The following is a 21050-nucleotide window of genomic DNA, read 5'->3' as shown; positions in this document are numbered from 1 at the left end:
AACATAGTATCATACATACTCTGAATTTTGGACTCTTGAATCCATAAACATTACAGAATTTTTTTTTATTATATGCCAATACTTCTTCAGCATGTTTGTTATGAAGAAATTTTCAAAAGGTACTTGAATATCTTCTCTCCTATTCTGAGATTTCCTCCATGCTCAGAAAAGAAGACAGTGGGAAAGGGAAAAAGAAAATAGATTTTCAAAAGCAATGGTCATAAAAAGAACTTACAGTAAAATTTACTCAACATCCCAAGAATAAAAACAAAACAATAGTAGAAACAGAGAAGCATCAGGAAGAAAGTAAAGGATATTTTCCTTCAACATACCAAATGTTGATAGCCTGTCATTAGTCATTATAACAGCCCTTAGAAATAGATATTAAGTTTCCACATTATAGGTAAGGTAATGGAGGTCTATAGATGATAAAGGAGTTTTGTTAAGGTGACAAAGCTAGGTTTCTACTCTAGGTATGTTTGAAGATGAGGTTTTGACTATTTTGCTTTACCAAAATTTTAACATTCAGGTAGCAGCCTGCCTAAGACATAACTGAGTCTATGGAATTTCTGTGTCAGTAGAAAACTGAACTTCCCAGGGAAACAAAAATTAAATCTTTCCTACCTGTCAACATAGAGAGGTAGGATCAAAGAGGAGTTACTCAAGGATGACAAACCTGGTTCCTTCTGCATTTTGAGAAATATGGTTCCCAGAGGACTTCACATATAGAAGATAGAAGGAAGTGATAATGCAAAATTTTATATGGGCATAGCCTTTGATATTGTTTTTCAGATACTAAAGTATGATTGCTTCTAGTTGTAGTTTTTCATCATTCATTTCTCAAGATGTAACTCTTCATTAATTCTTTATCTTGGATACCATTAACAGGTTTTCCGTTCTACAGTCCACCATCTATAATTTTCATTTGTATGATGACATAATTAAAATGATTATTGCACTGTAAATGTTTATAATTATATTCTTGCAGCTATCTGTCTGTCTGTGACTGTGAGCTGCCCCCAGGAGCATGACCCTAATGGAAGAACATTTCTGAAACTGAAGAGATCTCTGAAGGAGATGGAATGCTGTTTGTGGGTGGCAAGCCAAGTAGTTAAGGCAATGTGTTTTTTCCTGATAGAATTGTGCTGTGTGGTCTACACTCTTTTGTCTGAGACATAGAAGATAAACTGAGAGGGATGATTTGAGTGAAGTCAAAAATAGATACCAAACTGTGGAATCTATAATAAAGGATGCTCTTCTGACTTTTCTCAATTTCTCACCGCTGTACAAGGTAACTTATTCATGATGGAAGTAAGTCCAGGTCCAAAAGATTATTTGTACTAATGCAAAGTAATTTTGTCTTTTGGCTTTGCTTAGAAACATTCCATTTGTCTTAGTTTCTTAGTTTTAAATTAAAAATATATTTATCATTTTTGTTTCCTTTCTGGGAATTTGAGATAGTTCAATTAATTCTGTTACAGTAGAAAATAAATCTCTCTGATTCTGGGCTTATGAAAAATTTCTAGACAAAATATGTTTACCATGATGTGGCTATCCATATTGAATTAGCCACAAAAAGCTGTGATCAAGTCTTATTCAAGGACCTTAAATTTAATGCAGCCGGTACAATGGAACCTTGACATTTTCTTTCTTCTTTTTTTTTTTAAATCTATCACATTCTTTTATTACAAAACCTTTCCTTTGGTCATACTACAGTAACATCAGTTAAAAATTAATTGACACATAATAATTGCATGTATTTATGGAATGCAGAATGATAATTTGAAACATGTATATAACATGTAATGATCAAATCAAGATAATTAGCATTTCCATGCTCTTAAACATTTATCATTTCTTCGTATTGGGAATCCTTAAACTCTACTAAATCTTTATAAAATATATAAAAGTTGTTGTAAACTATAGTCATGCTACCGTTCTATCAAAGAGTAGAGCTTATTTTTCCTATCTAATTTTATTTTAACATTTTACTGTTTAAAACTGCGTATATTAAGCAATGAAATTTAGTTTTTACTTATCAGTTTTACAAAATTTAAAAAGAGTCATAGCTCTAAGAGAGTTTTCCCTTTATCCCTTATCTAGTCCCTTCTGATAAATTTTGCTATTCTTCAAAAAATATATTAGAATTATCTTTAGGAGGTCAGGGAGAAACAAGACTTCTTATATTCAGAAGGTGAGGATGAAAATAGAAATCATATAAACAGTTAAATTTTTTGTAGAGATTTAGATACTGTTCTCCAGAGAAATAGAGAAAATTGGATTTATAAAGAATTTATAAGAGATTTATCATGTGACTTGAGCCATATAATCATGGAGGCCAAGGAATTCCATATTATGCTATCTACGACTGGAAAACCAGGAAACCAGTAGTATGCTTCAGTACAAGGCCAAAGACCACAGAATGGGGGTGTTGATAGGGCTGAGAAGTTAGATGGCTGGGGTAAGTCCCAGAATCTCAAGGCCCAAAACCAGGAGCTCCACTTTCTGAAGGCAAGAGGTCAATACGCAAGCTCAAGAAGAAAAAGAATTTGCTCTTCCTCTGCCTTTATGTTCCATTTAAACTCATGTGGATTGACTGACACCAATCCCCATTAGTGAGAATGGATCTTTATCATTTATTGGAAATGCTCTTTGAAACATCCTTGAAGATACACCTAGAAATAATGTTTTATCTACTATTTGAATATCCCCTAGCTTAGTCAAGTTGACAGAGAAAACTTACCATCACAAACAGTGTATACGATTTTGGTTTTTTGCTGTCCTTTTATTTAACTATTTTTTCAACTTTTTTCTTTGTAGTCATACATAACAGTACAATTTATTGTGACATAGTTATACAAACATGGAGTATATCTTATTCTAATTAGGATCCCAGTCTTGTGGTTGTACATAATGTGAAAATTCACTGCAGTGTGCTCATATATGTACATAGGAAAGTTATGTCAAATTAAGTCCACTGTCTTTCCTATTCATGTTTCCTCTCCCATCCCTTCATTTCCCTTTGTGTAATCTATTCTCCCATCCTGCTTGTTGATGTGTTATTATCCATATATCAGAGAGAACATTCAAACTTTGGTTTTGGGGGATTGGCTTATTTCACTTAGCTTAATAGTCTCCAGATCCATTCATTTACCTGAAAAAGTCATTAAGTCATTCTTTCTTATGGGTGAGTAATATTGCATTACATATATACACCACATTTTCATTATGTATTCATCTGTTGAACGATCTCTGGGTTGATTCAATATTTTAGCTACTGTGAGTTGAGCTACTATAAATGTTGATGTAGCTGTGTCACTATAGTATGCTGATTTTAAATCTTTCAGTATATACTCAGGAGTGAAATTACTGGGTCAAATTATGGTTCCTATATTCAAAGTTATGACAGGTAACAATTAACTCAAATTTAATTATGTAGTCATCTATATTACTCAAAGCTTTTGTTGCATAGCACCCAAAATGATACATAGGGTATTTGGAAAATGTAATAGTATACATATCTAACCTCAACATTCATCCCGGGACATAAAATGATGATTAAAAAAATCACCTGATAATCATTAAATGAATGATCTTCAAGTGAAAGAAAACCTATAATCATATCTTGATAGTTACAGCTGTCTTATAAAAATGATTTTATTTTATATGGAGTTAGCATTAGCTAAGGAAAAGTTAATATAGTAACCACAATTTTAAATAATTTGACACTAAAATTCCATGAAATAATTATTAGTGCAAAAAACAATTATCAAAGAATGCAAAAGCAATGTAAATATGGACATTTTTAATATGGTCAATAGTGAAATACTCTACATGTATGGGTATGTGTGTGTATTGGACAAGGTGGCTACTCCATTGGCATGCATCCCTCAGTGGATAGAGTGAGCAGCCTCTTGTCAGCGTGGGATGAGTATGTGCATTGATCACGGAATAGATGAGTTTCTACTATAATAAGCCATTGAGATTTGGGGGTTATCATAACATATTACAGTTTGGTTTTGTACCAACCACTGGGAGTAGTACATGGGATATAGCTAAATGAAAATTTTAGGAAAAATAACTTACAAACAGAAATAAGGAAATGTTACGAAACAACTATTTTAAGCAAAAATGAAAATAAACTTTCTGAGTGGAATTGGATTTTGGAGTGGTAAGAGTCATAAACTATGAATAAAAACATGGGCATGCAGAATTTTGCATGCATATAAATTAGGTCCTCTGAATCTCTGAACTGTGGCATGTGGCTTCCATTACAGTGGTTATAGCAGGATTTACCAAAGACATACCTTGTGTTGTCACTCTTGCTGCTTGGAAAGAACCCCACAAGCAGCCAACCAATGACTGAAAATAGGTCATGCCTCTCTAAGGAAGCACCTTGCAGGTTGATTAGCCTCTGGATGATTGCTCACAGCTAAACTGATAGGAGAATAATAGATACTGTTATCTACAAATAAAGACATTAGGAAAATTTATTAGTAGGTAAAAATTTGTAAAGATGGTGAATAGTATGTGAAACAATCAACATAGTAGATGGTAAAGGAAAGAATAATAATGTGAATGCTGACTTGCAGCCTTTAAAATATGAAAACCTCATTTCACAATAGATTCAATGTGATCACATACTGGTAAAGTAAGTTTGAATGAACTGATGTAGGATGCAATGTAAAATTGACTTAAGTTTTTTTTTCACTAAATGAATCTTGCCTTCTTAAATAAACCAAGTACTAATAATTAAAAATCAGTTTATTCTTTCATACACACACACACACACAATTGTGATTGAATATCTTTAAGGTTTGTTTATAGAGTTTAACTACATTATTAGAAACTGGAATATAATATTTGGAACAACTAAATGTGACAGCTAAACTACAGTTTATACCATTTCGCTATCAGGTCCAGGCACAACTGCCTTATTTCCCTATGTTTGAGTGCAGGTTTTCTTACGTCCCTGTATAGCATAAATACCAAGCCACTGATGTGCTTGACTCAGGATTTTCTTTCCCTTATCACATTTTAAAGTTTATTTTTAAGTGAAGATTTACTCTCTTTCCTCCATCCACAGTGGTCAGCACTTTGTACACTCTTCTGTACTTCAGAAAAAAAACATTCACCAGCATTTCTTGCTTCTTCAGGGACCAAGAGCAGTGAGAAATAGAACACTGTCATCAACTGAGAGTCACTCAAAAGTAGAGACATGTTTTTTGCTGCATTTCTTATTTTGACCTTGGGCATTCTTGAAAAAACAATGAGATATCAATGATATATCTGGGTAATTTGGAAAGAACAAAATGTCTTGATTGTTCACTTGAATTATTTATATGACTGATACAAGACAAAGGGAGAAAATTTAAAGGTAAGCAATATTCTACAGATCTTTTTGTCTCCTAGTATCTAGATATTTTTAAAAGTTTAATATATAGTCTCTTTATCTTGTTATCAGACACACAAAGAAACATTAACAATGTTAAAATGTGTGAAGAACTTTCTCAGGACACATAAATCACCATGTAATAACAGGCATTGTTTCATCAGATATGCACAGATGGTGGGCATGTTTATTCTTATACCTATGTAAAATTACTTTTATTAAAATATTTTTCTGCTAGCAAGTAGAAAGTGATGCAAGCATGTCACTATCATTTCTCCTTTAACATTAAAAATAAATGCAGAAAGCAAGGAGAGAATTCATGCAAAATACAAAAATCTACACATTAAACCTCTACACACTGATTATTTATTGGGCAGCTGGCTGAATTTGATCTGTTATTAAATTCATCATTGATGGCTATACTACAATTCTTGTGGTCATTCTAAGTCGTCCTTATTAGAAAATATGCCAGGGGAATAAACTTTGCATTACATACAAAAGTTACTTTAGTGCATGTTTTTATATTGAGTTAATGGCACAGTCTGTCATTATACCAAATTTTATGCTTTTGAAGCAGTATAAAATTATCATATTCTCTGTAGTTTTGACTTTGATATGTGAAACCACTTTCAGTGTGTACACTCAAATAAATTCCAACCTCATGTACATAGATGCCCACATTGAAACATACACTCACATTTAGATTTTTATTACTTCACATCCCAATTTTGATACAAAGTTGACCTGTTTTAGCTTTTGGTTTCCTGAAGAACATACCTACCCAGTTATATGTTAAATTTTGACCATATTCATACCAAAATTGTTTTCAACTCATCTTTGTAGAATATTGAAGTCATCTTATATTAATTTTCTTTAATGTTGTAGAAAACACAGTGCCAAGAATGCTAATGATTTGACCATTATATTTTCCATAATTGAAAAATGACAAATGATCCTTTCTAAGGGTTGAGCATGTAATCTATAACCAATCTAACTCATTGTTAAAGAATGACAAACAATACTTAGTTTTATTACCTTGTCCACTTTATTAACACATCTTGAAATTAATACAGTAATATTTTTATAATGCTGTTAAATACTAAGATTTATTATTTCCTCATATATGTGGATAGTTTAATGTATCACACAATATATTATGTATAAGTTAATCAGCAATGTTTATATTCTTTATCAATGTATTCATAAATCAAAGGTGAAATCAATCATTAAATTTTATTAAAAATTTTTATTCAATTTAATTGAGAGATTTTTGGACATTACAAAAATTAGAATGACTTTTTTCTGACGGATATTTACTCCATTTCTGAAGGGAAAAAATTACCTGCTGAGACATATTTTTAGTGTAAATAAAAAAAATCCATTACAAATTGCTAATTTGGGATATAACTTGAAATCCTTAACATATCCATAAGAAGAATAGGCCCATAAGAATGGGTTCTTGCCTGACAGTTCTTTCTGGAAAATCCTCTAATCCTTCTGTATTCAGGGAAACATACTTTTAGCATATGGTTACAATGATTTCAGGTACAATTAAAAATCAAATTCACAACTATGTGAATAATACACAAATATACAAATCTATTACTCCTGATGACTTAAAAGAAAGCCTACCTGATAGGTATCTTCATAGCAGCAATGATTACTATCAGGGAATTATAATTAGCTTAATCTGACTCTGAAATGTTTCCTCATTTTGAAGCCCTTATATCCAAGAATGTTAAAACATCACTGTACACTATTGTTTTATTATTGAGATAATGGTTTTGTATTAGATTTCTCCATTATTTGTAATTGAGAAAACAAGTTGTTTTAGGACAAAATAAATCAGCATTATTGAAATAAGAATATCAAAAAAGTTATTTTAAACATATGCTACTTAAATTAGTGAAATAATCAAATATGTCCTCTACAAGCATAATTAAACTTGCTCAGATATAATCATACTTTCTAAGTAATTTTTTGTGCAAAAATTCTAAGGCAAAAATTTGAATTTAACCAAATTTCCTTGGAAAAGAAAATTTACTAGGAATGTGATATAGTTTCCATAAATAGTAGGTTCATAAAATGAAGATAATCTTGATCCAGATGGCAATTCTAATTAAACGTGTTGAATTACAAATATTTCAAGATAAGTTTATATGAGTTTAGATATATACATAAACTTTGTAACCATCACTGCAATAGTAGTGACATTTCTATCACCCAAAAACATTCCCTTGTAATTCTTTCAGGAAATTCCTCTTGGTCCTTGGCAACATGCAACGATTGATCTGCTTTCAGTCCTAATAGAGAAGTCAAATCTACTTCAGAATTTTATATAAGTGAAATCATAGATGAAATATACTAATTGTTCTGGCTTCTTTTTGCTAAACATAACTTTGATTAAAAAACATCTCATCAAATGTACAGGGAATTGAATGCAAGAGCATGTTACCACTAACCCACTGTTCTACATCTCCAACTCTATTTTCTATCTTGAGACAGGATCTTATTAAATTGCTTAGGGCTTGCTAACTAATTTACTGAGGCTGATTTTAAATTTGCAATGCTCCTGCCTCAGCCTCCCTAGCCCCTGGGATTACAGCTGTGAGCCACCACACCCAGACCCAGAAGCTCACAAGAAATTCTTATAGACTTATATTTTTAGTTATAAAATAGAGATTATGATTTTAGGTTGAAATAAGAGTTAAAGAACTCTTGTGGGGATGGAGAGATAGCTCAGTTGGTAGAGTGCTTGCCTTGTATACACAAAGGCTCGGGGTTCTAATCCCCAGCACCACCACCAAAAAAAAAAAAAAAAGAACACTTTTGAAGAGTTCTTTCTTTTTATGTAATTATATAAATACTAATAAAAAGAAAGTTTGTTAAATTAAAACATGGTATTTACTTATATGTAGCTAGTATATAGATCATTTTATTATAAATAAGAACCAAAAGCAACCACCAAAATCAATAAGTATGAAGAACTATAGTATACAAAAGATACATAGAATAAAAATCAAGTTAAAGAAAACATATAATATCAATCATATCAGTTATATCAATGAATGTCAATATTATACTTCCAATTGAAATGAAAAAAGACAGGGTATATAAAATAGCTAATATCAATAAATTAATACTGTTCTTTTCTATTCCCTATAGTATATCTAAAATAAATTGCCAAAGTTTCAAAGCACAAGATTGGGAAAAGATGTCATATGAAATAAAGTTAAAGATTGGATTATTAACTGAAGACATATTAAGATTAAGAAAAAATATTTAAGGGGATAAAGGCATCTTATTATACTTATACAAAATACAATGTACAAGGAAAATATACAGTCATAAAATTTTATGAACCAAATAACAGAGCATAAAAGTATATTATGCAGAAAGTGTTTGAAATTCACACACACACACACACAAAGTATATAAATGGACTTGATTTTAATACATCATTATCTGTCTATAAAACATAGAATATTGAGAAAATAAAGCCATATAGCCTTCATACTACTCATCAAAACTTAGTGTTAGTTGAGTTAAAGTTAAAGGACCTGTGATATGAATTTGTTTCTCTTTTCTTTCTATTCATTAATTTGCCTTTGTTTTATCCAAAGAAGTATATACATTCACTCACTTTTGCAGTATATTTAGGGTATGTGTAAGATTAGACATTGTAAATGACAAGTATCATTCTGTTGTTATTCAAAAGATATTATTATTTTTCATTTTTAATTCATTGTGCATAAACAGTATGCAGACCATTGTTCTAAACCTAGATATTTCAAGATTGTATAACATTAGCAGGATTCAATAAAGAACCCTGGGTAAGTTTATCAAGATGATGTCCCTCCAAAGGGAGTGCTCTCTTAGCTTTTATAAAATATAAAATTAGGTGCCAGGCACAGTGACACATGCCTGTAATCCCAGCAGCTTAGAAAGCTGAGACAGGAGGATTGCAAGTTCAAAGCCAGCCTCAGCAATTTAGTGAGGCACTAAGCAACTCAGTGAGACCCTGTTTCTATATAAAATACAAAATAGGGCTGGGATGTGGCTAAGTGTTGAGTGCCCCTAAAGTTTAATTACTAGCACCTCCCCAGTTGAAACATTTGGTAATAAAGACCTTAAAATTATTGTTATTATTAATTGCAATTTGTGTAAATGTGTATTTTCCCTCACAAACTCTCCTTTATTGAGACAAGTCCATGACACTGTTATTGACCTCACCTCCTCTTCAATGAACTCTGAATAAGTTACTCTAAAAAGCTATCGACAAGTTTGAGATTGTCAAGTAAATTCATATTTATCTGTTTTTTCTTGGTTTCCAAATACATGTTGGGACCTTGTATAATAGAAATAAAACAGCTATTAAGAATATAATATCTTACCACAGCTTTGTACATTTTGACACCATATCATTGCCCTTTTTATGATGAATGATTAAATTATTCTACATCTGACAGAAAAATGATGGCTTGAAGTGAAAATTTCATTTTTTTTCATACATAAAATATAGGCAGTCCTGGATGGGAGAGAGAGATCCACAGTCATTAGATGTTCTAGGATTTTCTACTTCTTTAATCTGCTATCCTCTGCTAAAGATGGTCCAAAAGGCCTGCTGAATTCCAGACTGTTATGAGATCTTGTATTATACAAGTTTCTGTTTCTGAGAAAAATATCAGAATATGCATATTAGAATTTTTGTTTCTAGTATCTGCTTGCTTAAATACTGAGCTCTGAAAACAGGTTAAAAACAAGCAAAACTCACTTTGACTCTCCTGGGATTCTGTGTTCCAGATGAACCCTCCTATGAACTGAACTTCTTGGAGTGAAAAGGCTATGTGGGCAGCTCAGCATTTTGAACATGGATAGGGAATCAGTACACATAAATGACTTGAACAGTGTAAGTTCCAAGGCCATTTTTTTTTCAATCAGAACAATAGCTCCAAAACTCAGAGATTGGATTATTTACAAGTTTGGTGCCCTAATTCAATGGTGTGTAGACTATATATGTATTTATGTGTGTGTAGGACCGAATAGGATTTCCCAAAAATTGTATGTTGGAGCCTTAGCCCAGAATATTTGGAGACAGGACATTTACAAGGGCAATCAAAGTTAAATGCAGTCAAAAGAATAGAGTCCTATTCTAATGGAACCTGTATTTTTTTCAAAGGAGAGAGAGAATAGCTCTCTTCTCACCATGCACACACAAGGAAAAAAGTCATATGAGGACACAATAAGAGGGCAACTCTCTGCAAAAAAAAAAGGGGGGGGAATTTAATCAGAAATCAAACTTCCCCTCAACTTTATTATGAATTTAACAGAACAAATTCATGTTTTTAAGCTATTCCAGTCTTTAGTTTTATCTATGGCAATCATCTACATGCATAGATGTGTCTATGTTTTTATAAATGTGTGTATGTATGTATATACATATACATACACACACATATATATACACACATACATGCATGTACACATATATCCATAACAAAAATTTTCATTTCATTGCAGATAACATTATATTTCCATTCTTCACTCTGTAACTCATATCATCAAGTACATTTCCATGAATACATAATCATTGATTGCTCATAAAGTTCTTTATGTAATCATTATAAATATTAAGAGTCTAGGAAAATAATTACTACATTGTTATAACAACAGTTTTCTATGTCATAAATGCACATGTTTTTATTCCTGTATTTTAATCTGGCATTAGATTTGTAGAATAGCTGCAAAAATGTATTAGACAGTTATCATATATCCTTTATTCAATCTTCCACAATATTTATGCCTCATACAATTATAGCTCAGTTGTCATAAACAGAATATCAATGAAAATGTAGCATTGACAACACATAATCATGGAGGTTATAAATTATATTAATTTAATTATATAAATTTAATTATTTTAATAAATACTATTTTAGTGCAAAATATTTGTACCTATTATCTGGTATCTTATAGTTTTCTATTACATTATTTGCTTATTCAGAAAACTATATATAGTGTTGCTTTTGACAATGTAGACATTTTAATCAAGAGACTGTGAGATCATAAACAAAAAATTATGAACTCTTATGTAATCAAACAGCAGGAGAGAAACAAAACTCCTCAAATATGACATATTTAACAATTAGCCATTTAAGGAAGGACATAAGGATACATAATTTAACAAATGCATTTTTAAAATACACGTGTGATTTATAATACTCAACAGAAAAATCTAAACTCTGTAAAATCTCAGAGTTGCTCTTGCCTTGATTTTCTAAGCATTGTCAGAGAGAAAAGCTCCAGTGATGCTATCAGGGGTAGGTCATCATCACCCACAACATTCTTACCTTTCTTTATAGCTAACCTTAGCTTTTCAGTCATATCACCATAAGCTTCAGTAAAATTATAACCTCTTTATAATATCAATTTCAGGAAAGAACATGATTGTTCTGCCTCCCTCTATCATTTATATAATATGAAAGACAGGTCTTTTCTATCAAGTGTCTTATCTCAATAAGATTATTAGAAGAGTGTTGAGGGCCACAGCCGAGTTGGGATGACACATGGCATTTTTGCCAGAAGTAGTGGTTGAGAGGTGATGCTAGCAAGCCATTAAGATGATGACTTTTGAGTTCTGGCGGAGTTCCCCTTGAGTTCTGCTTGAGCTCTTGTGGGGATTCCCGGAGAGTTCCCATTGGTTGGGGAAGTGCTAGAGGAGGGATATTTTCTGGTTGCTGGTTCCTGGAGGAGCCGGGTGGAGTTCAGAGGATTTCCCGAGAGCATGTGTGTGGAGTGTGCTGGTGGAGTTCAGAAATAAAGTTTGTTCCTGCTTCAGTGGCTTGTGATTTGTGCCCAGCCAGACTGCAGCAGAAGAGTAACTCCCTTAGCTTTCTTTCTTCCTATTAAACTTCTATAAGATCATAAGCAGTTTCAAAGGAATAATGGTTAGCAGTGGGAAACCTTCAATGCTCAGCAGAAAACAAAAGTTGAAATCCATTCATGTGGTAGAATTATTAGAATCATATATTTTATGCTAATTAAGTTATGTAAGGAAATAATCTGAAAAGTAATTGAGCAAAAGGTTTAAATTATTAGCTAATATTTTATTATTCATATCTTGTCTCTGATATTTAAAAGAACTCATAATTTCATTAAGTGTTACCATTAAAGTTATCACAAATAAAGTTCATTGCTACATGCAAAAAAGATATTTTTAAAGTAAGCTTAAATCTATTTTATATTTGAGCCTACTCATACATAAAAACATATTTTTAAATTTTAGTGTGGGATGATTTTGATATTTTATTACAATTTATTACATTTATTACATAATGCATTTTATTATTATTAATTTAGGGAATTCTTTTATTTCCTCTTTAAAAATATCTTTGAATTATTGCACTGAATTCATATGCTATATTCATTACTCAGCAGTCAGAAAATTTCCTTTTCCTTGTTAGAAGAAATGAAATATGCCCTTTTACAACTTTTAAAGGACAGCAAGTAATAAACAAATGTGATATATTTGAAGCTTTAAATATGTGAAATAAATTATTAAATAAGGAAAGTCAGTAAATATATAAGGTTTAGACTAAAAATGTCAGTCCACAGAGCAGTTATATCATCTTATAGAATTTATATTTCCTCATGAAGTGATAAAATCATGATTAATACACACTTTTAACATCACATTTTAGCTGTCAATAAATATTATAGAGGATGTGCAATGAGGCAAACAGAATAGAGAATATCCTGATAATTGAGGGAAGACATGGAGGTTTCTTATCTTAAAATGTGGGGGAAAACTATGGCTTGTTCAATGATGTCACTCAGATGTCTGTTTACTGACCTCTTCAAAGGGGAGGATAAAAAATAAAGCAGTAAAGTCAGCTTCCACAACAGAATAGGGTCTGAGCTGAACCTTCCCAATTCTGCTTTATTATGACATCAAGAATGTGAATTTTCCTCCTGTGTTCATAGGCTTCTAACTATGCTGCAGTTGTCATAGATGGATTTGAAAAGTAAAAGCAAATTTACCAAATTTCATGGAATTCTTATTTGCATAAGGAGAAGAAAAAAATATGTAAACGAACATACAATCAAACCCTAAATTCATCTCAATCCTTCAACTAAGAGAGTACTCCTAAACAATATGAATCATTAAAATCACAATGCGACTTCAAATTTCAGTTATTATTATGGCCAAGTTGCTGACTAGCTTTGCCCTCCTGTAGTATATATATTTTAATCACTTCTAGATATTATCAAAGTTTCAGGGCAATCATTAAAATTAGCAAATCTATAACACATTTGCAATAAAGTTTTGAAGGTTGTTTAATGACATACATATGTACAATCAATACAAAACAGCAGGAGTGGAGTTAGACAGTGATTCTCAATCACAAATTGTAATATAAATTGTGGGGCTTGCTGTGTAAGTCATGCCGTAAGTCTTTACATTTCAAAAAGTGTAGAAAAGAGTAGGAATTTTTTTTTGAAAGAGGAACTACTAAAATTGTGTACATTAACTTGGGAATGAAAAAAAAAAATAACTACAAATCCACCTCTAGAATTTGGAGAACACATTATAATGCTGATATTTATTTATTTATTTATTCATTTTTGTTTGTTTTGTTTTAATCATTCCTTATTCTTCTTTATTAAAAAAATCTATCATGCAAAAAGTCCTGGGTCCAACCCCAAGCACCAGAAAATTACATATATACAATTTCTTTTCTTTTTCCACTTTGCATTTTTATGTTATTTTCCTCTTTGCTAATGTCATATCTTTCCACTAAACTCCCTGTCTTATTCCTCATAAGTGAGACTGACACCTAAGAGCCTGTTGAAGCTTAAAGGATGTAACTTACTCTTCTTGTTCACAGGATCAGAAGGAAAAAAAAAAAAGATGTCAGTCTTCTATAGAATGCAAAATACTTTATAATGTCTTTACTTAAGGCAGGGGATTCAACCAAGGGTAATTTTACACCACAGGAATTATCTGGAAATGATAAGAAACATCTCTATTTGCCACAACTTCAGAAGAGGATTATTGTTGGTTATCTGATAGGTAGAGGGCAAGGAAGAAGCTAGTCATCTCAAAATGATAGGTTAGAGATCCCAAAAAGAATTATCCATCCAAATATGACAATTGCCTAGAGATTAAGATACTACTTCAAACTGACATTGATTTGTATAGTTTACTGTAATGCAGATACACTTTTCATGAAATTTGATGACTTGCTTGTTTCTTTTAATTTTAGCTATGGGATTTTCATATTTTCCTCTTTTCTGCTATTGTATTTATTTTCTCTCTTTTTTTTTAGTCTTCTTTCTTTCTTTCTTTTTATTTCTTTCTTTATTTTTCTGTTTATTTCTTGCCAACTGTTATTCCCGGTCAGGCTTCTTTTGTTAAAAGTAATTTTGTATTCACTAAACTCTTTTCTTATTCTGATATTGATTATTATGTCATGTTCTAAAACCTAAGTAAGACCTCAAAAAATAAATGTTATTTCAAAATTAATTGTAATATTATTGAGTACACGCCATGCAGAGATTTCATTATAGGCAACTATCTAAAATCCTACTTATTTTAAATGAAAAGCAATATCCACAAATTCATCAATAATGGCACATGTGTTTATGTGTGGATGTGTGGATATATGCACATGTATGTGTGTGTGTGTGTGTGTATATATATATATATATATATAGACATACACAAATATATGCACATGTATATGTATATATATGTGTGTAGACATACACACAAATATACACACAAAATCATGATCATAATTCTTTTTTTATGGTGCCAGAGATTAAACTAAAGGGTCCTGAGGCGTTTTACCATTGAGCCACATCCCCAGATCCTTGCTAAGTTGAACTTAATGATTCTCCTTCCTTAGCTTCTCATGTTGCTCTGCTTACAGGCATGCACCACAGTGTCCATTATGGATAATTCTTAAATGTTCCTAAATCACACAATTATTTGGAAATGAAATTGATCTCATTTTATTTTATTCTGAAATTTTTTTAGCTAAACTTTCTTGTTCTATGTTTTAATAAAACATATTTAAATCACTTGCTTTTCAATTTAGTTCAACAAAATTATACTACAAAATTCCAAGTGCTAGGAAATAAGAAAGTTTGAGGTAGGGAAATGCTTAGAAAATGTGAATCAGTAAAAGTTCTGGTTAATTATAAAGCCCATATTATGGCCAAAGTAAAAAGGTTAGAAAAACAGTATAAATGATAAACAGGAAAAGCAGATCAAGAAAGTGAGAGGGCAAGATTTTGGATTGATTACTACAAAAAGTTGGGTAAAATCTGGTCTTTGAGTTGGACACAGTGGCATACTCCCTAAAATACCCTAGACAAAGAAGGCTGAGGCAGGAGGATTGCAAGTTCAAGGCCAACCTTAGCAACTTAGCAGGACAAAGTCTCTAAATAAATAAATAAATAAATAAAATGGGGTGGAAATGTAGCTTGATGATAAAGTGATTCTGGGTTCAATGCCTAGTAAAAGACAAATGAAAAAAAAATAAAACATAAATCTGGTCTATGAAGCATTTACTAAGGAATGAGGAGTAATTAACAGAATGTTGTTAAATAAGAAAATGTGTAAAGATATAGGACATATATGAAAAAATTAGACAAAGCTTGAAGAACAAGGACTTGCTTGCTTAGTTTTACTTTTATTTAGCTTTAAATTAAAGCTTTTTTCTCAAAAAGACACTGTTTAAGAAGTAAAGTGTAAAATGATTTTTTTCACTATGTAACTATAGGATTTTGATAAAATGACCAGCTTTCATTTGAGAGATATTCAAGTAACACAGTCTTTTGAGATATTAATTTTCATTTAAGTCCAAGATTGGTAGGGATCATTCAGGGTCCATCTTGTAAATATTGAGGCAACCCTTTAATTATCTTCTGCTTCTAAAAAAAGAAAGAAAAATATGAACATAAATAAAAACGTCAAATTTATTTCCGTTCATGTATTTCAAATAAAATATGTTTGTCTTGAAAAGGACTTTTGAATTCCCGACAGGCCTTTCTTAAGGCAAAGACTATACTTGATTTCCAATCAATTTTTCAGTTTCAATTTTTATTGCAATAAGTGCGAAAACCCTCAAGCAGCAGAACATATAGAAAAAGAATCAGAACTTGCATAGCTCACTTTGACAAATGAGGATTAAGTCTGTCAGGGAACAACAGAATTCTGTAAGAGTTGCTGAGTGAAATTCATGAAGCATCATTCCCTTTGTCCTGAAGTCAATGAGGTCATTTTTGGCAAGGTCTGCATCATTGATTTGCTGTCCATGTCAGCAAGGAAGGATTACAAATCCATGTTTCAATTTTAAGGTCATGGGAGAAAAGTAACCTTCAACAAATTTCTTCAGGGTTTCCTAGTATCTGTAGATATCTGCCTGCAGATAAATTAAATGGAAGAATTTGCATAGTTGTCTTTTTCAAGTAACTTTAATATAGAGTGCCAATTTGGCCCAAAGCAGAATTTGTAATGATGACTTGCAGAACTTACAATTTTGAAGGCTTTTATTCACTCATACATCCATAAAATGAGACACTCTTTGGATTTACCCTTCATTTTCAAACTGTTCTGAAAGTAACCTTTTCTTAACTTTAAAAGAAAAAAAAAACTTCTCTTGGATTTTCAATACATTTTTAAATGACATGTTTTATAAATCAGCAAGCATTATGCAGTTAGGAAACTATAGTTTTCACTGAAATATTTTACAATTCCACTTGAATATACTTCATGATTTAGCGAGTGGAGATGCAATTTCACAGCAATAGAGAAAAAAAAATCAGAATCTCATACCAATATTGGATACCAACTTCAGCCCGCAAAAACAAATGTGCCTTCACAATGGGGAGTATTTCTTCACAAAGTCCATAAAAAGTCATTAGTTGTGAAGAATCTTGGCTGTGTCATAAATAAATGAAATGCCAAGAATTTTCTTCTAGTTTAACTTCTTTAACTAAAAAAATAAAAAACCCAACCATTTCAAATCTTCATTTAAGTTATGCCTTTATTTATAGAAAATTAGATATCCTGATAAACATTAATAGTATCATTTAATTTCATGAAGAGAAGTCATGGCATGAGCATTTCTTTATCAAACAGCATTTCATAATGAGACAACAAGATATTGTTAAAAAAGGATTTTAATGTGGTTAAATTTATTTGAAAGGCACATAGATTTGCTTGTTTGATTTTCCCTGTGATTTCATTTCTACAAACTAGTTGAATATCTTGTGTTATTGTTTGGATCTGATGAGTCCACCAAAAGCTCATGTGTAAGACAATGCAAGAAGGTTTAGTAGAGAAATGATTTGAGTTATGAGAGCCTTGATCCAATCAATGAATTAACCCCTCTCCCATGGGATTAATTTGGGTGTTAACCTAAGGTGGGTAGGGTGTGGGTAGAGGAGGTGGATCCCTGGAGTCATGCCTTTGATCTATGTAGTTTGTATCTGGCCAGTGTAGCCTCTCTCTCTCTGCTTTCTGGTCAGCATATGAGCCACTTGCCACCTCTACACTTTTCTGCCATGAAATCCCACCTCACCTCAAGCCCCAAGGAATGTAGCCACCTGTCCATGGCCTGAGACCTCTGAAACCATGGGCCCCAAATAAACTTTTACTCCTTTATTTTTTTTCAGGTCTTTTTGTCAGAGCAATAAAAATGCTGACTAAAATATCTTGTTTCATTAAATGTTCCCCAATAGTATGACTTTCAATTTTAACATATGGTGAGAAAGTATTTTGTGCTCAGGAAAGTCTAAATTTTTATGTAGTTAAAGATAAATTAGCTCAATCCTATATTAAAAACTAAGATTTCAAATTTTCCAACATTTTTCTCTTTTATTCACTTTGCTTTATGATTAAATTTAACTTTATCTATTTTTTAACTTATTTTGGCTGTCATTTTTATTTTACTTTACTATGGTCAACTAAAATAAAATCAAAGAACATCTGCTTTTCAATTTTTCTATTTGCTTACCTATGTATGGCAAGTGTTATTATTCCTATGAGGAAAGGCCTATGTCTATAAGAACAAGTTAAGATATGTGTTTCTAGTTCTGATCTATTGGAAATTATCTTAGATATTGCAATATTTTAAAAGTGAAGATTCTATATGTGATAAAGGATTGTACTGTCTTATAATACTCAATAGTAGAGAGAAAAAAATACTTTAAATACCTCAGTCAAGGTTCCCAGTGAGGAATGTAAGCAAAAGACTTACATTAAATTTTTCATCCTCAAAAAATCTCACATTAGCTATTGTGAGAATATTATTTTTTTAAGACTCACAACTACAATAATAGAGGTTGTAGAAGATACAACAGCAGCCACAAACTTATCAGTTGGCAAGCAGATAAAGAATAAGTAACTGGGCTTGGGATGTGGCTCAAGCAGTATCGCGCTCGCCTGGCTTGCGTGCGGCCCGGGTTCGATCCTCAGCACCACATACAAACAAAGATGTTGCGTCTGCCGAAAACTAAAAAAAAATAGATATTAAAAAAATAAAAAAAAAGAATAAGCAACTGAAGTGGCTCTGAGATAGCTGTAACTTAAAGCAAATTATCAAAAGGTGAGAAAATACCTTATTTGTACTAGAGAACATTCAAGGCATCAGGAAGGACAATCAACAAGTGCCTTGAAGTCAGGAATAAAGAGATCAGTAAAAAATGAGGACAATTTTTAGAACACTGTTTATGAGCAGTTAGGTCTCTGCATTTTTTGAGGCAGTTAAATCATAAAACAGAAACCTGTTAAATAATTTCATCTTCTCATTCAATTTTAAGTATGTAGTGATTTTCTCTGTAACCAATTATGGTAAAGTATCCATATCTATAGTCATTTCTTGCCCTAGATAAGTATATAAGAATTATGCAAAAATTTATTATGTTTAATTATGAGATATGTATTAGATTTCTCTAGAGGAACAGAACCAACAGAATTTATATATATATCCCCCAAAAGCTCATGTGTGAGACAATGCAAAAAGGTTTAGAAAAGAAATGTTTGGGTTATAGAGCCTTAACCCAATCAGTGAATTAATCACCTAGTGGGATTAATTGCATGGTAACTGAAAACAGGTGGGGTGTGGCTGGAGGAGGTGGGGTATTGGGGATGTGACCTTGGGTTATATACTTGTATCTGGTGAGTAGAGATCTCTCTCTGCTTCTGACCACCTTGTGAGATGCTTCCCTCTATCATACTCTTCCACCATAATGTTACAGCTCATCTTAAGCCCTGAGGAATGGAGCCAATTTCTATGAACTGAGATCTCTGAAACTGTGAACCCCAAATAAAATTTTTCTCCACTATAGTTGATTTGATTGGTTCTTTTAATCACAGCAGCTAAAAAAAAAAGAAAAAGAAGAAAAGAATGTTTTAGTCATTTTGTTAGTCATTGCTGTTATGAAATACCCGAGATTACCTATAAATAGAAATGATTTGTTTGACTCATGGTTTTCAGAGGTTTCAGTTCATGGTCAGTTGGTCCTGTTACTTTTAGACCTGTAGCAAGGGATCACACCATGTGGGAGCACTGAGTAAAACAAAGATGCTCACTTCATGAGTGGGAAATGAAAGAAGATAGAGAAAGGAACTGGAGTGGAGTCTTGAAATTCCTTTCAAGGGTACACTTCCAATGACCTTCAAGTTTCTACCACCTCCTGGTAGTACCAAACTGGAGAGTAAGCCTTTAACATCTGGGCCTTTGGGGGACATTCGAGATCTATATCAAAGTGCTATTTTGAAGTGAAAATGATTAAACTTATATCTTAATACTAAGGTATAAGTGATGGTGGTAAGTAGCAACCCTTAGTATCCACAGAGTATATTACATGCTCCAAGAAAAGGGGGTTTAATTTGGCATGATACATCGAACAAGTGTTCAGTGATGACATCAAACATGTATGAAAGCACTAATTTACCAGAGAATAATCTTTCTACATGTTTAAGAAAATAATTTGATTTGTGTGTTTGTTTTCTTTGGGTTGAAGTGGGAGTATTCAGAGTCAGAGAAAAGAACCCAATTTATGTGGTAATGAGAACATAAGAGATTATAAATGGTCAAAGGAAACATACATTTAGGAGGTAACAAAGACCCATTACTTGGACTTTAAATAATCAATTACACTGACAATATTCCTTCTTGCCTTTGAGGTAAAAAGTATATTATATATATTTTTGACATCCTGGGTGATAAATTCAGAGCCTCTTTATTCTATTATCTTATAATGAAAAGTTGAAATGCTTCTTTTCTAAAAGGTAGGTCAATTATTCCTACTCATCTTTAATTCATATGAATGTGGTTAAATGCTTTGGTGGTAGAATGTTCCATGGGTTCCTTAGATCAGCTAACATGGTATATATCAACCTACAAGTGCTGTTCTTACTAAAGCTTCATTTTGAGTTCTATGAGACTGTGATGTGCTTTCTAATTCCTAGGCTAGTCATTATTCTCGGTATCTTAGGTGAAAAAGCTGGACATTAAAATGTTTTATTTATTCTAATGAGGCCAATACTAAAATATTTCTCAGAATGTTTGTTCTCTATGTCTTCTGCCTACAATCTCAGCTGCTGCTGCTTTGTAAAGACCTTGTTGCTTTGCCCTATACT

This window comes from Marmota marmota, unplaced genomic scaffold (genome assembly GCF_001458135.2).
Source record: "Marmota marmota marmota unplaced genomic scaffold, marMar, whole genome shotgun sequence".
Classification (NCBI taxonomy): Eukaryota; Metazoa; Chordata; class Mammalia; order Rodentia; family Sciuridae; genus Marmota; species Marmota marmota.
Note: the sequence above shows the minus strand (reverse complement) of the source record.